Raw genomic sequence first — 13579 nt, forward strand, 5'->3', positions numbered from 1 at the left:
ATATGGCCAGGGTTGGTGGATGAAGGGATACAGAAGAGAGAAGTAAGAGAGTAAAAGTCAAGAAGATACCCAAAGACAGGGGTAAGTCCACAGCCAGGAAAGAATTGAGAACAAGCTCTGAACATCATCTCTGACGGGTACCAGGTAGGTGGTACCTCACAGTGCTTGTCAAAGCTCACCGACTCCCCGCTACCCTCCTTCTCAGGGACTTCCAGCTCCTCTCCCATGTAGGCTTTCTTCAGGTACCTGCAGCCCTTTCCACACACCCATCTAAAGCCATCCCCAAGAGCAACATCTTTGGAGCCAGCAGAGGCATCCACATGTGGCTGGGCTAACCACCCTGCCCCTCCTCCACCCAAGAATCAGAGTGTCACTCTCCTTATAGCTGTTAATATGGTCTTGGTCTTCTAGCTCTGTTTGAGAAGGCATCTCTGACTCCATAACAAAAATAATAACTATCAACTCTGTGAAAGGAAACTTTCTTTATTTTGGAGCATGAGACAATTATCTTATTATATATTATTTTGTTCTAAATGGGTTTATATTTAATGACTTTCTACAAAAATCAGAAGTGATTTGTGTAACAAGAGAAAGAGAAGAGATAAAGGGGGAAAAAAATACATCACCTCCTCCCCCAACTCTCCTTTCATGTTTTGAAGCTACATTTTTTAATTTATTTAAATTGTCATAGATAATTTTTGTGGTTGATTCTTATACTTATGAATGTTCAAGTTGCTTTATCTTTTTTCCCCTTAAGACTATATAATTTTAATTAAAATATGGGCTGAGTAATGCGGATTTCTCTGGGAGGAAAACCTCCGTCCGCCCCCTGATCTTGTTCTGTGGGAGAAGCTCTAATGACAAGCATTTCCCCTCTCTGGGTGGCTGAATCACAGACATAAAGCCTCAGAGTATTTAACTTGGCTTTTGAGAGTCTCCTTGCAAACTTGAACTTAATGAGGACAGGGAAATTATTACAGAGGTGTTCTTGATGGCATCCAGAATGAAGGCACATTTGCCATTGGCCAGTGACAACAAGGTTTACCCCACTCTGTGCCACTGCCAACCTCAGGCTCCCAGAATTTCCCTGAGGCCTCGTTGCCTCAAAAAACCAATAAACAGTCCAGATTATTTATTGGAGAGGGCCTCTGCCTCTCCCCCACCACTCACCATTGCCCTGGGTGGCATGACCACCCTCACTTTTAGGTTGGGAAAATGGCAAACTCAGGACCATGTGTACGGAACACACTGAATTATCACCTGTGAGAAGAAAACAGAGAGAGAGAGAGAGAGCCTCAAGAAATCAGTTAATCTGGGAAGGAGAACATGAATGCATTTATAGCATAAGGAAAATAGAAGGGTTACAGGTTTTGGTGGGTTTTTAAGATTTCAAAATGTTTTGTGATGGTTTACACCCACACGATACCATGTTTTAGACCACAGGTTGGCAAACGCTGGCCTGTGGGCCAGATCTGGCCAGCCATCTGTTTTTATAAATAAAGTTTTATTGGAACACAGCCACACCCACTTGTTTACACATTGTCTATGGCTGCTCTTACGCTCCGAGGCTGAGTTGAGTAGTTGTGACAGAGACCGTGTGCGCCACAAAGCCTAAAATATTTACTATCTGGCCCTTTGCAGAAAAAGTTTGCCAAATCTCGTTTTAGACCAACGTGGAGGCTCAGTCTCATCTTCCTAATTTAACAGGAGAACATTTATATATCAGTGCAAAAGTAGAACCTAGGACCCTCCCTTGTAGCTTATGATCACGTCATTGTTCTTCTGCACCCGCGAGCATGTCCTAGAGGGGAGGTAAAGGGCAGCATCTGCCTCTATGCTCACCAGGTGTGTAACTTTGGGCCACAGCCCCTTAACCTCCCAAGTCCCAGTTCTCTCATCCGCGTATGGCAGATGAGATGGCAGATGGGATGGCGACTGCACCCCGCTCATAAGGTTGTAATGAGATTACGTGAATGAACACACCCTTTGTATTCATGTCAAGAGTCAAGGACAGTGCCTGGCCACAGTGCAGCCTCCATGCACATTGGCTGTTGAGTGGTCCTTTTTCATCGCCGAGCTATCTCTCAACACCCACCATCCACGAGACATGCATTTCTCAGAAAAGGGGTGACAGGAGAGCACGAAAAAGAGGTAGTCACCCATTGGCAATTTAGCAAGATCTAAGTTCCTACCTGTTATTTATTTTTTCTAAAAATCATTCATAACAATCCATGAACTGGATGTTCTAGGATACGGCCTGCAGAATAGCTCCTATAAAATCCAAACTAACCGTGAACAAGAATGATAATACTTATTTGCACTGGAATCTGCTCAATTCAGTATCTCCCTGGATGCAGCTACTACAACTCACTCTCGTGCCCCAGTGGGCTCATTGTCCCTTAAATAGACTCACCCCTGGGCTCAGCACCCAGCTCTCTTCAAAGGGCTCAATACATCAGTGGCTCTCCACGCGTATCACTCATGTGCCACAAAGTCAGAGGCACAGGGTCAGCTGACCTCAGCTTAAAAACAGGAAAGTCAATCAAGTCACTGCTCCACGGGAATCCAAAGAACACGGGAGTAATCGGCCCAAACACCCAGCGCTCCATTGCCCCTCGACAGAACAGCTAAATCAATTAGCCTAATTAAAAGAGGTGGAAAATTACTTCAGCAAATAAGTTGCCATGAAAGGCAAGTCTTAATTTGGCCTAAGGGAAAGCAAAGAGCTCGCCCCTGTGTCTTGCCAGAGTCTGCGAATGGGGAATAATTGGCAATTCATGTGTGTGTGTGTCTAAGGGCCTGGCACAAATATGTTTTCGTTGACAAGCAGCTGAGGCTTTCCCTGGTTTAAAGAGAGGGCTCTCATTAAGGGAGAGTATAATTGTGTGCGTTGGCTGAAACTCCGCGTGAGTACTGTGGGTGTACACTTGGGGGCCTGGGACCAACCCCCACTGTGGGGATCCAGGGCTGGAGCCAAAATCAGCCCCTGGGAGCGAGACCTCACATCAGCCGAGTCAGCCTCTGCGTCCTTCTCAGGGGACGTTTCCCAGCTCAGCGGACTTTGCAGGGAGGGTCTGAGGACTCTACCGCAAGCATCCTAGAAAGACAAGCTATGAAGTTAAAAAGTAAAATTAAAAAGGGTTCCTTCATCCCATGGAATCCCATTAAGAACAGCGCTGGAGAAGTACATCTCAGTGTAGGAAGGGAATCGAAATTACTTGATAAGAAAAAAACAGCTGCATGATGGTCTATGTCAGCATGGGTGCAGCCACCTTGTTCTTCCATCCACAACCCAGCATCCAACCTCTGGGACCATCCCAGCCCTCTGCCTGCCCCCAGCCCAGCCCCGTCTGCAGGGAGAACTCCGAGACCCCTGCGTGGCTGAGAGAGCTGTAGGTCTTTGGGATCCTCAGAAAGGGACGTCTACAAACCCAGCACAGCTCTCTCTTGCCCATGTTGCCACCCCCTCGGGCAGTGTAACTTTTTTTGTGGTACGCGGGCCTCTCACTGTTGTGACCTCTCCCGCTGCGGAGCACAAGCTCCGGACGCGCAGGCCCAGCGGCCACGGCTCATGGGCCCAGCCACTCCACAGCATGTGGGATCTTCCCGGACAGGGGCACGAACCCGTGTCCCCTGCATCGGCAGGCAGACTCTCAACCACGGCGCCACCAGGGAAGCCTGGGCAGTGTAACTTTGATATGCTTTTTTTTTAAAAAAAAAAAAAAAAAAAAAAAGGAAAGAAGAAGAAAGAAAAAAGTCGCTTTTCGATGTCTTTCTCTAAGATCTCTTCCCCAACAGGGATGACGACTTGAAGGAAAGGAGGCTACGGGGAAGAAGAAAATCCTTTCTATACTTGGGTAATTGCAAAATTAAAATATTGAAATAATCACAGGATTATTTCAACGTCAATCACAGGATTATCTCAACGTTGGGAGAGCGAACGTCTCCCAACACCCTCTTTCTGTTCAGGGAAGGACCCAGAGCAGTGTGGTTCTGAGCCGAGGGGCAGGACATGGGATTCTCAGTCACCTTGGCTTCCTCCTCCCTCAACACCCCATCCCCACCCTGTTTTCCTGGTTCCTCCCATACAGTGCAGCTCTTAAGCCCCTACTGTTGGCGACCTTTTCCTTGTGAACCCAGCTCACCTCCACTGTGGGTTTCTGGACCCTGGACTGTGTCTTACACTCTCCTTTCATCTAGCTGGGGACGATAAATGATTAGCTAAAGACCCAGAATAGGGGAGAGTCGATAGACCTAAAGGATCCTTGAGAAGAGGGGGCTTGAGGTGATGGAGGGACCCAACAAACACAATCTTTTAATTGACCCAGGACTAGGGCTGCAGGCCCTGCGGATACCAAGAAAATCAGCCCCAGTCCCTCTGTGCTGTGACAGGGCTCAGTTTTTGAGATATTAAGTTTAAGAGGCAGTAGAGCTTGGGGTTAGGAGCATCAGCTCTGAAAGAAGCCAGAGGGAGGGAGGAAGAAGGATGGAAGGGTGGAAGGAGGGAAGGAAGGAATGGGGGAGAAAGTGCTAATACCAGTTCCATACGAGCTGTGTGCCAAGCCATGTGCCGTGCCCTTTACAGACATGATCTCACTGAAGCCTCCCCTCCAACCTGTGGAATTTACCATCCGAAGAAGAAGGGAATTTTAAAGAGAGCCCTCTTGCTAAATCTCAGAAGCCGTATCATTAAACGTCCCATTTGATCTGTAACCCTCAGCTCATCTGGGACCCTCACTCCCATCCCCGAGCATATTCCATCCTCAAACCCCATCTCACACCTAAGATGAGGCTCAGACATGGGTGGGAGGGAGGGAAGTGTCTTCCTTCTAAGTTATTCGATCATTTTTAAAAGCTAACATTTGGAGGATTTTCTTTTAGTGTCATAAACTGTAGTGTGAATGTCAAAATCTCTCATGGCTACCAAAGCGCCGAGTCAACTTACCATATTACCCACCATTATCCCCATTATACAGCTGAGGGTCCAGAGAGATTCAATAACTGGCCCACGTTTCCAGAGCTAGATCGTGGTGCAGCCAGGGCTCCAAAGCCACGCATGTTGGTTTGTTGGAGTGCGTGGCTTTCCACTCCACCACACTGCCTTTCATCCCCGCACCCCGGAAGCCCCACCACCGTCCATCTCCCCACCCCCGGCCTGGGCCGGGATGCAGATCTTCTTTCGTGTCCAGAATCATGAACCAGCTGGAATCAGTCCCTTAGCAGCCTTAACTGTAAATGTCCCAGTAGCTTATTGTGTGGAATTGCCTGGAAAAAAAATTGTTCCTGTGAAATGGAAAAAAAAAAAAAATGAGGTCAGATAAGATGCTACAAGAAAAAGCTTTCTTTTCTGACAGGTGCCATTTTTCTCAAACTCACATGGATTTAAAGTGGACCAGATACTGCTGCCTTTAGTATAACACGAGGATCAGGTAAATGGCTCCATGGTACCAGTTTCTATTTTCCACTTGCTTTGAAATTGTTTACATAATGTGGGCATGGTCAGGTGTTTGTGCGGGGGAGAAACTCTGGAATTTGGGACAGCGAGAAGATCTCTCTAGGAGAGTCCGCCAAGGCCTGAACGGGACTTGAGGACATCCTCGGGCTGTAGTTTTCATGAGGGCTTGTTGAACTCAGATTCTTGCTAAATCCCTGTTTCTTTTCCTTCCTCTTTATTGATGAAGTTTTCCTTTGAAACCTAAATGCACGAAGCAACAGATCCTTCCGACCAATCTCAAGAGGAGGGCCATAATGAACCAGAACTGACTCTCTTTTCAACTTTTTAGAAATGGGGGAGGGGTGGCAAGAATTTTTACCTTACTTTGTCAAGGGACAACAAGCTTCCATGGTTAGTCATTTCCCCATTTGATGAGCATGCAAGAGACTGAACAGACCAGCTAGATATCTCCTTGTTCTAGCCCTGAGGTTACTCATGGACAAAATGATTCTAGTGTTTTCTCTGCCCCTTCAAGTCTGACAACCAATGATTGTCCCTCATTTCTCAGTGTCTGTCAAGATTTTTTTTTTTGAAACATGTATCCGAATTTGAAAACGAATGAGTTTTTTGGAAAGAAATAATATTTGCCACCGATTAAAACGGTCTATTGTGTCCCAGACTAAGACACAAGTAGCTAGAGGTTTGGATGGAGATGGGGAAAATGGGCTGGCTGGAGGCCGCTCTCCGGACTCAGAGCATCTTGGGTCCACTGTGGCCTGATTGTGACACAAGCTTGTGGGCTTTGGCTTCCTGGATCCAGAGACACATCTGCCAAAGAGTCAGGAAGAAGACAAAATTCTCAGCCATCCTGGTGATCAGCAAGATAGAGATAGACAAAAACAAAAAATAAACAAATAAAAAAAAAACAGGTAAGACACACAAAAAATAGTCTTAAGCCAGAAAACTGCCCTATTCCTTAGTAAAGACAGCAAGGATGCCACACCCATGTCTACACCTTCCCCACACTGCAGAGTAAGTCTAGCCCCACAATAGTATGTTCATGCCCCGTCCCCAATAACATCCCTGGGTAGCAGACAGCCTCAGCAGCCTCTCCATAAGGCTCCAGGACATGGATTCTCACTCCAGAAACCCAGTGGGGCCCCAAGAAGTGAGGGCTCTTTCCAAGTAACATTCTGGGGTCCTTTTTAAACCTCTGTATCTCTGCTAAATCTGCAAGGCTCCATAGAGTTGGGTTGGAGCCAAGGTGGGATTAAGTGGAATTGTAGAGGTTTCCCGAATAAACAGTTTCCTAGTATTAGCAACTTTGCACCTACAGCAAAAGCTCAACATTTCCCCCTCCCTTTCTTAGCCAAGAAGTGTATATAATAATTCTGTCGTGTGAGATAAATTGTGTGTGTGTGTGGATGTGTGTGCATGTGTGTGTAGTGGGCCACATATGTGTATGCACCTCAATACACAAGAACTGCAAGGCTATATCCATACCTTCCCTGCACTGTAGAATTGGCCAAGCCCCAAAGAAACCATGCATTTTGGATGCCTGCGTAAGTGTTTTCAGTGTGTATGCATGTGTGCATATTTCTGTGTATGCGTATGTGTGTGTAAACACATATAAATATATATTCTTTCTCTCCTTATTGATTCTCTTCCAAAGATTTCATCAAATCTGATAACCATTCCTTTCCATTCCTATCCAAACCAGGTTTTCTGTTATGTCTGCTTCAAACATCACAAAACAAAGGTTAATTTTTTTTAACAGCCTCAGTCATAGGACCTAGAACTGCTGTTTCCCTTTCCTTGCTTGGCCTTGACCTCGCTGGGATATCTCCCAGCAGAATTCCCCAGAAACACGCCATCAACCGGGCTGCATGGCCAGGCATCTCAAGTCCTCCTTCTGGGTTGTGTTATAAATTTTGGCTAAGACATTGACACATGTCAACATGTTACTTTCAGTGACATGTTTGTCTTTTCTTTGTTAGCTTTGGTTCAAGGCCGTGAATCCATTTGGAGAATCGACATTTCCAAGCCTAAGTAAAAGTCTTCTAATCTGCTTCATGGACTTTGGGGTTTCTCAGTGCCTGCCCCCTCCTTCCATTGCTCTCCCTCCCCTCTTATTTTTCTTAGAAATCCAAGTGAAAAGGATATTTGGTGATCAAAGGGAATTCAACTGGCAGGGCATGAATGAAACAAACCAATGAGCTCCCGGTGACCTCTGTCTTTGGTTGGATCTTGATGAGATCCATCCCTGGTACCCACGTTTGCTGCCTCTGGGGAGACCGCAGCCATCTCTCCGCTTTTTCATCTGAGCTCTGTGATTCTTTTTATCTTTTCAATGGCAACAGCGATCTGTGCTGAGATTTTAACCCTGCTTTGTCAAGTCTCTTCTCTCCTTGGTCATTATTCAAAAGATCTTTGATCTATTTGAAATCAGACTCCAGGGTACCTGCTGCATTCCTTCCAGGAGTTTTGAGAGCTCCAAAGCCATCTCCCTTTGCCCAGACGGGCTGCTTCTCTGCTCATTTCCTTTTGCCCTCGAGACAGTAATTTCCCTCGGTGGTGCTTTCATTAGCTGTCGTGGAAAAAGACGAGCCACAGCAGCTCGGCTCAAACGTGGCTTGGGAAAAGTGGCCTAAAAGTGAAGATGTATTATGCATTCCTTGGGACTGGCTGAAGGTGGCCAGCAGGAAGCCAGTTTATAGCAAAAGAAACACGGTTTTGTTGCCTCTTTCTTAAAAACATTCTTCTTGGGCTTTGAACAAATAATATTAATATAAAGCTTGAACACACATCTTAATCATCAACCTTAAATCTAAATCAGTTTTGGCTGTCCCAGAAGTCCATTTACAAAGGGTAAAGATTTACCCCCATTAGGATGGCCTAAAGAATTAGTCACAGACTCTAAAAAAAAAAAACTATAGCAGGAGACAGCATGTGAGAATGAAGGGGGCAATTAAACCAGAAGTCAGACAACTGGATTCTAACCCCAGAATTGCTTTTGTGTGGCCATGGACAACCTATTTAATTACCCTGGGGTTCAGTTTCCTCATCTGTAAAAGGGGAGGGGGTGGACTTAAACCTCTAAATTTCTATGTTCTGAGCAAGCAAGCAATATCATAATAATCAAGTATTCTCCTAAGGCAACTACTTTGAAGGAAAAATATATTTATTTGGATATACAAGTTCTGGTGTTTGTTTTAAAAAAAAGATTTTCATTGCTTTATAATCACACCTCGTATATTCCAGCTCCTGTTAGAAGCCTTTTATGACTCTGTCATTCATAAATTTGTCCAAACTCTTTTTTAATCCATTTATACTTCCTGTCTGTACCGCCTCTCAGGGTAATGAGTTCCATAACTTTATTATGTGCTAGGAGAGTATTATTTCCTTGTTTGCCCTAACTTACCTCAAGCTTCCAAACTGCCTGCTTGCCCTGGTATTTCAGAATTGGGTGAACAAGTTCATCCACAGTCTTTGCTTTATAAACTGGAATTAAAATCATTTTAGGCTGCTTCATAAACAGCAGCCCACCCCACGCCATTCCCCTAATCGTTATAGTTACTTGTGCAATAAATGTGGAAGCTGATGCTGTTAAGAAAGTCCTGGCTTCAAATGACTGAGAGTCAGGAGAGCCTGAAGGCCTAAAGCTTGGGCTCTAGAGTCAGACAAACCCAGGCTCCGATTCCAGCTCTGCTATTTTCTTGTGGTCTCTCTGAGTCTCATTTCCTCATCTGGAAAAGAGAAAACAGTCCTTACGTCAGAAGTTGTTATAAGAGTTGACTGATGTAAATTTTGGAATGTGCCCAACACAAGCCAGGGACGTTGTAAATACCTCCCCAAATCTAGTGGTTGGTTCGGTGATAGTTAACGGATGCCATGACACTAGATAGAGTTTAATGGGCAAGGTGTTCTAGAATCATGGCTCATATCGTGAGCATGGGTCTAAATAAGTGGTTGACAAAGAATAATCTAAGCTTCAATGCATGAAAAAAGCATGCATGGGGAGTGACGTTCCATACACGACCGAGTGGGTAGGATTTGAGGGAGATCTTCGGCAACAGATAGATAGGAAATGTGATCTCAGCTTGAACTAAAATGGTATCAGATCACGGACAATAAATATTTACAAGGTAGTAGAGGATGTTTTAAACCAAAGAAGGCAGAGGAAGCCAATATACTCTTTCCAAAGCAATGGCCTGATTGTCTCAGAAAATAGAAATTCAACATCTAGATCTTACTAACAAGTTGTGTGACCTTGAGTAATTCAAAGCTGTCTCTAAGTCTAGATTTCCTTGCACATAGAATGGAATCAGTTTAGTTCACTGACTTACAAATCCTGTTCCTTAGAACCTGTATTAAGGAAGAGAGGAAAGAGAGAGGGATGAGGATAGGATAAAGTCCTTGTTCCTAATTCAATCCAAGTAGCTATCTTTCTAAGGTCCTAAATGGGCTCATAAAGGAAAATTACATAGAACCAAAATCACTCTTTAAAAAACCCTTAAATCACCCCAATGTATACTGTGATAAGTTCAAAGGAACCAAAACCAAGTGAAGAAAAGCAAAGTTACCTCTCCTGTCTCACCCTGATTCTGGGATATGCCATCATTGAGCCAAGGGCCAGGCTGACTTCTCTCTCTCTCTTTCTCTCTGTCTCTCTGTCTCTCTCTCACACACACACACACACATATAAACATACATATGGTTCCATAAATGCATGAACTAAAGCTATTACAATGAACTTCCCTTTAAGATTTAAAATTTGGTTTGTAAAAAGTCTTTCTAAGCTGGAAAGAAACAACTGATACCACTTGATTAGATGCTGAGGTGCCTTCCACTCTAACAGAATGAGATTCCATCCAGAAGAATGTAAGCCCTGGCTCCAGGATTCTTATTAGAGAGATTTGGAGAGAATCCTTAAGAGGAAATCGGGACAATTTATTTGCACACCTAAGCAGACAACCAACCGGTGAAGGAAGTGTATGGAAAATAAGCCAAAATACATAAGCATTTCTGCATGAATGTGGAAGCCTAAGAACAACAAAAAGAAACACTTGGCATCCAGTAGGTCCATAACCCAACTGGCATCCCCGCAAGAAACTGGTTACAAGAAAGGAATGCAGAAGACTCCATAGTTATTCTCTGACGACATGATCCCAATGTATTCAGCATCAAAATGACCAATAAAATTTCAGGCATATCATCAGCATGACTGCTTTTTAAAATATACATGGATGCTTTATCCAACTCCTGAATAAAAACATGGCACAACCCAACTAAGGTACTTTGCATCGTTCTCATTCTTATACCTCAGAAAGATGTAATGAGCTGGGCAAAAGGCAACTCAGAAAACAAAGAGAGAAAACAGGGCAAGAGAAGCAAGAGGAAGAGAGGGAGGGAGGGAGAAATGAAGGAAAGACTGAAGTATTTCAAAGAGGGGTACTGAAATAATTAGAGTGATAGAAGATTCTTCAACAGAGAACGCTTGGAAGGGATGTTACCAATATCCACAAACTATCAACAGAATTACAAAGGAGAAAACAAGGTGGCCACGGTCTTTAACCCCATTCATAAGTCCTTAGAGAAAAGAGTGTGGGGACTCACCAAACGCGTACTCTATCCAATAAAGCAACGTATATTTAAAGGGTATCTCACAGGTATAGTGTTCACATTTATCCACAGGAAATGCTTGGAACTGGTTATTCCACCAGGAGAATTCAACAGATGTTATAAATAATTCAAGAAAAGTTAGGAAAAAAATGTAGATAAATTTGAGAATTTGGTTTAAGGAGAATGCAGCTCTTCATATATCTTTTGCCGAAGAACAGTCCATTTCTCATAGGGAACGTTGTCATCTTCAACCTGGAGCATGATTCTGGAGACTACTACTCAAAAGTCTGCACATTTCCCCATTAGTTTGCTAATGTCCAGAGGCAAGGATCAGCTCTTACTCTCCTTTATGTCCTTTGAAATCTCCTGTCCAGCACAGTACCCCATACGTATTCAGCAGTCATTTATATTTGCTGAAAGAAAGTTAAGTGCATTGATTCATTGAAAGAGCTGGGAAGTATGGTCTCTCTACAAGCTTTTTTTGTTTTTTTGGGGGGGGGCCTCACTGCGTGTTCCCTTACCAGGGATGGAACCCGTGCCCCTTGCAGTGGAAGCGCGGAGTCCTAACTACTGGGCAGTCAGGAAATTCCCTATAGAAGCTTTCTTGGTACTTCCAATGTTCCCTTTGGATCCATAAGATCAGTCCCTAATAATCATTACATTTCTTGTCATCTGGAAAACATTCTTGCTGTGTTTTTTAACTTCTTGAAAAGATCCAACCTATTTGGTTCCCCAAGCATTCCATCTAATAAGCCTTTTATAAAAGTATGTGATTTGAATAACAACAGAATAAATGTAGCCTTGGCCTATTGTGATACTAGGAAACAGCCAGTGCCAATCAATTTCAAAACAAATCCCAGAGTCAGTGCATCCAAACACAATGGCAGTCAACCAGCAATTTTCTCCAGAGCATGACCATTGGTGCTGAGCCTGCTAAGGAAAAGGAGTATTTGTGAGCTCTCAGGATTTGTCATCATGTTCTTTGAGGAGCTACCAACCCGGATGTGAGAGATGGAAAGTCTAAGCCCAGTTCTATCATGAAGGCACCTGTGGCCTCAGGTGAAAGATTTAGCCTCCCTGGGCCTCATTTTCCTCATTTGTAAAGTGTAGAGGTTACTGACTCAGGTCATAACACCCAAGTCCCAGAACTGGATCCTCTTAAATCTATTGGTTAAGAAAACTAGACTTTTTTCTGTTTCCAGAAAGTGAGGTTTTGACTTCTATATTTGAGAATATAGATTCTCTAAATTAATTTCATTACAGCTCCATGAGATATTTGGAAGCCCAGAAAAGATTGTGTGGGGGGATGGGGGAGGGGAAGGCGGGGAGGGTTGCATAAGGCAAGAGGTTAATACTACCCTCCCCTTCAACTCCCCTGATTTGAGAAGAAAACCAATCTTCTCTGTGATGTGACCACACTTCATATATTTCCATGTTCATATTTATCAATGAGACAGCCCTTAAAGAAGAAATATTCCTTCTCAGAATCTTCTTAAGATCTATCCTCTACTGCACTACTGGATGAAAAATTCCTGGAGAATAGACACTTTAGGCCACAGTCCTGAAATGGTTCAAGAAGTGGGAAAGCAGAGTCCTATGTGAAAAGAATGGGGCTAAGAGAGCTGTAAAAAGAAGTTGGCCATGGAGAAACAATAGAAGTCTTCCTGGAGAAGTCAGAGAGGTGAGGCTTATTCGAGATAGCTGCAAACCCACAAGACAGAAGCCTGCCTCAGAAGATGTTGCAGTCCTTCCAGAATTCCAGTTCTTTACCAGCAAATAGAATGGACATCAATGAATGACGTGCCATGCAGCATTATAGAAATGGGCCAAGACAAAGAAGATGAGGACAAGAAAGGGCATGCTCTTCAAAGGCTCACGGACCAGCATGGCTAGTGATTGGCTCCTAAAAAATGCTATGAAGAGTGTTTGTAAATAAATAACATAGAAATAAAAACCCTTGTAGTTCAAAACCCACATGAAATAAGCGTCTGCCACAGATATCTTGGAAGGCTTTCAGCATTGCTATCTACAAGACTTTTCCATTCATATAAGCAATAAGCCTGAGCTGTGACTGTGTCCTAACAAGAACGGATGATGAAAGGTCTTGTGCCCTTGCAGCCAATTTCATAGGACCTGGAGACATGCTTTGCTCTGCAGCGAAAGAGGATATAACAAAATAGAATATGAGGACTCCTACCTACAAGAACATCACAATCCAATGGGTGAAGTAAATTATGCACGTGCCCAAAGGTAAACACCTACCCAAGAGATGCCATCAGACAATGTAAGAAATAGCAAAAGACTAGTACAGACAGTATGTGCGATAAGTAAGAAGAATGCGGATGTAAGCAGATCGGGGACATTTTCATGGAGAAGGGCTTCGAACTGTGGGCATGAGAGGCATAGTGGAGATGAAAGGAGAGACTACCAAAAAGCTAGAAGAGTGAGTATAGATAGGCACCAGTTCAAGCAGGCTAGCACCATTTGGTGGCAGTAAGATATGACCTTACAGTGACTGGGTAG

This window comes from Grampus griseus, assembly GCF_964374135.1.
Source record: "Grampus griseus genome assembly, chromosome: 10".
NCBI classification, from domain to species: Eukaryota; Metazoa; Chordata; class Mammalia; order Artiodactyla; family Delphinidae; genus Grampus; species Grampus griseus.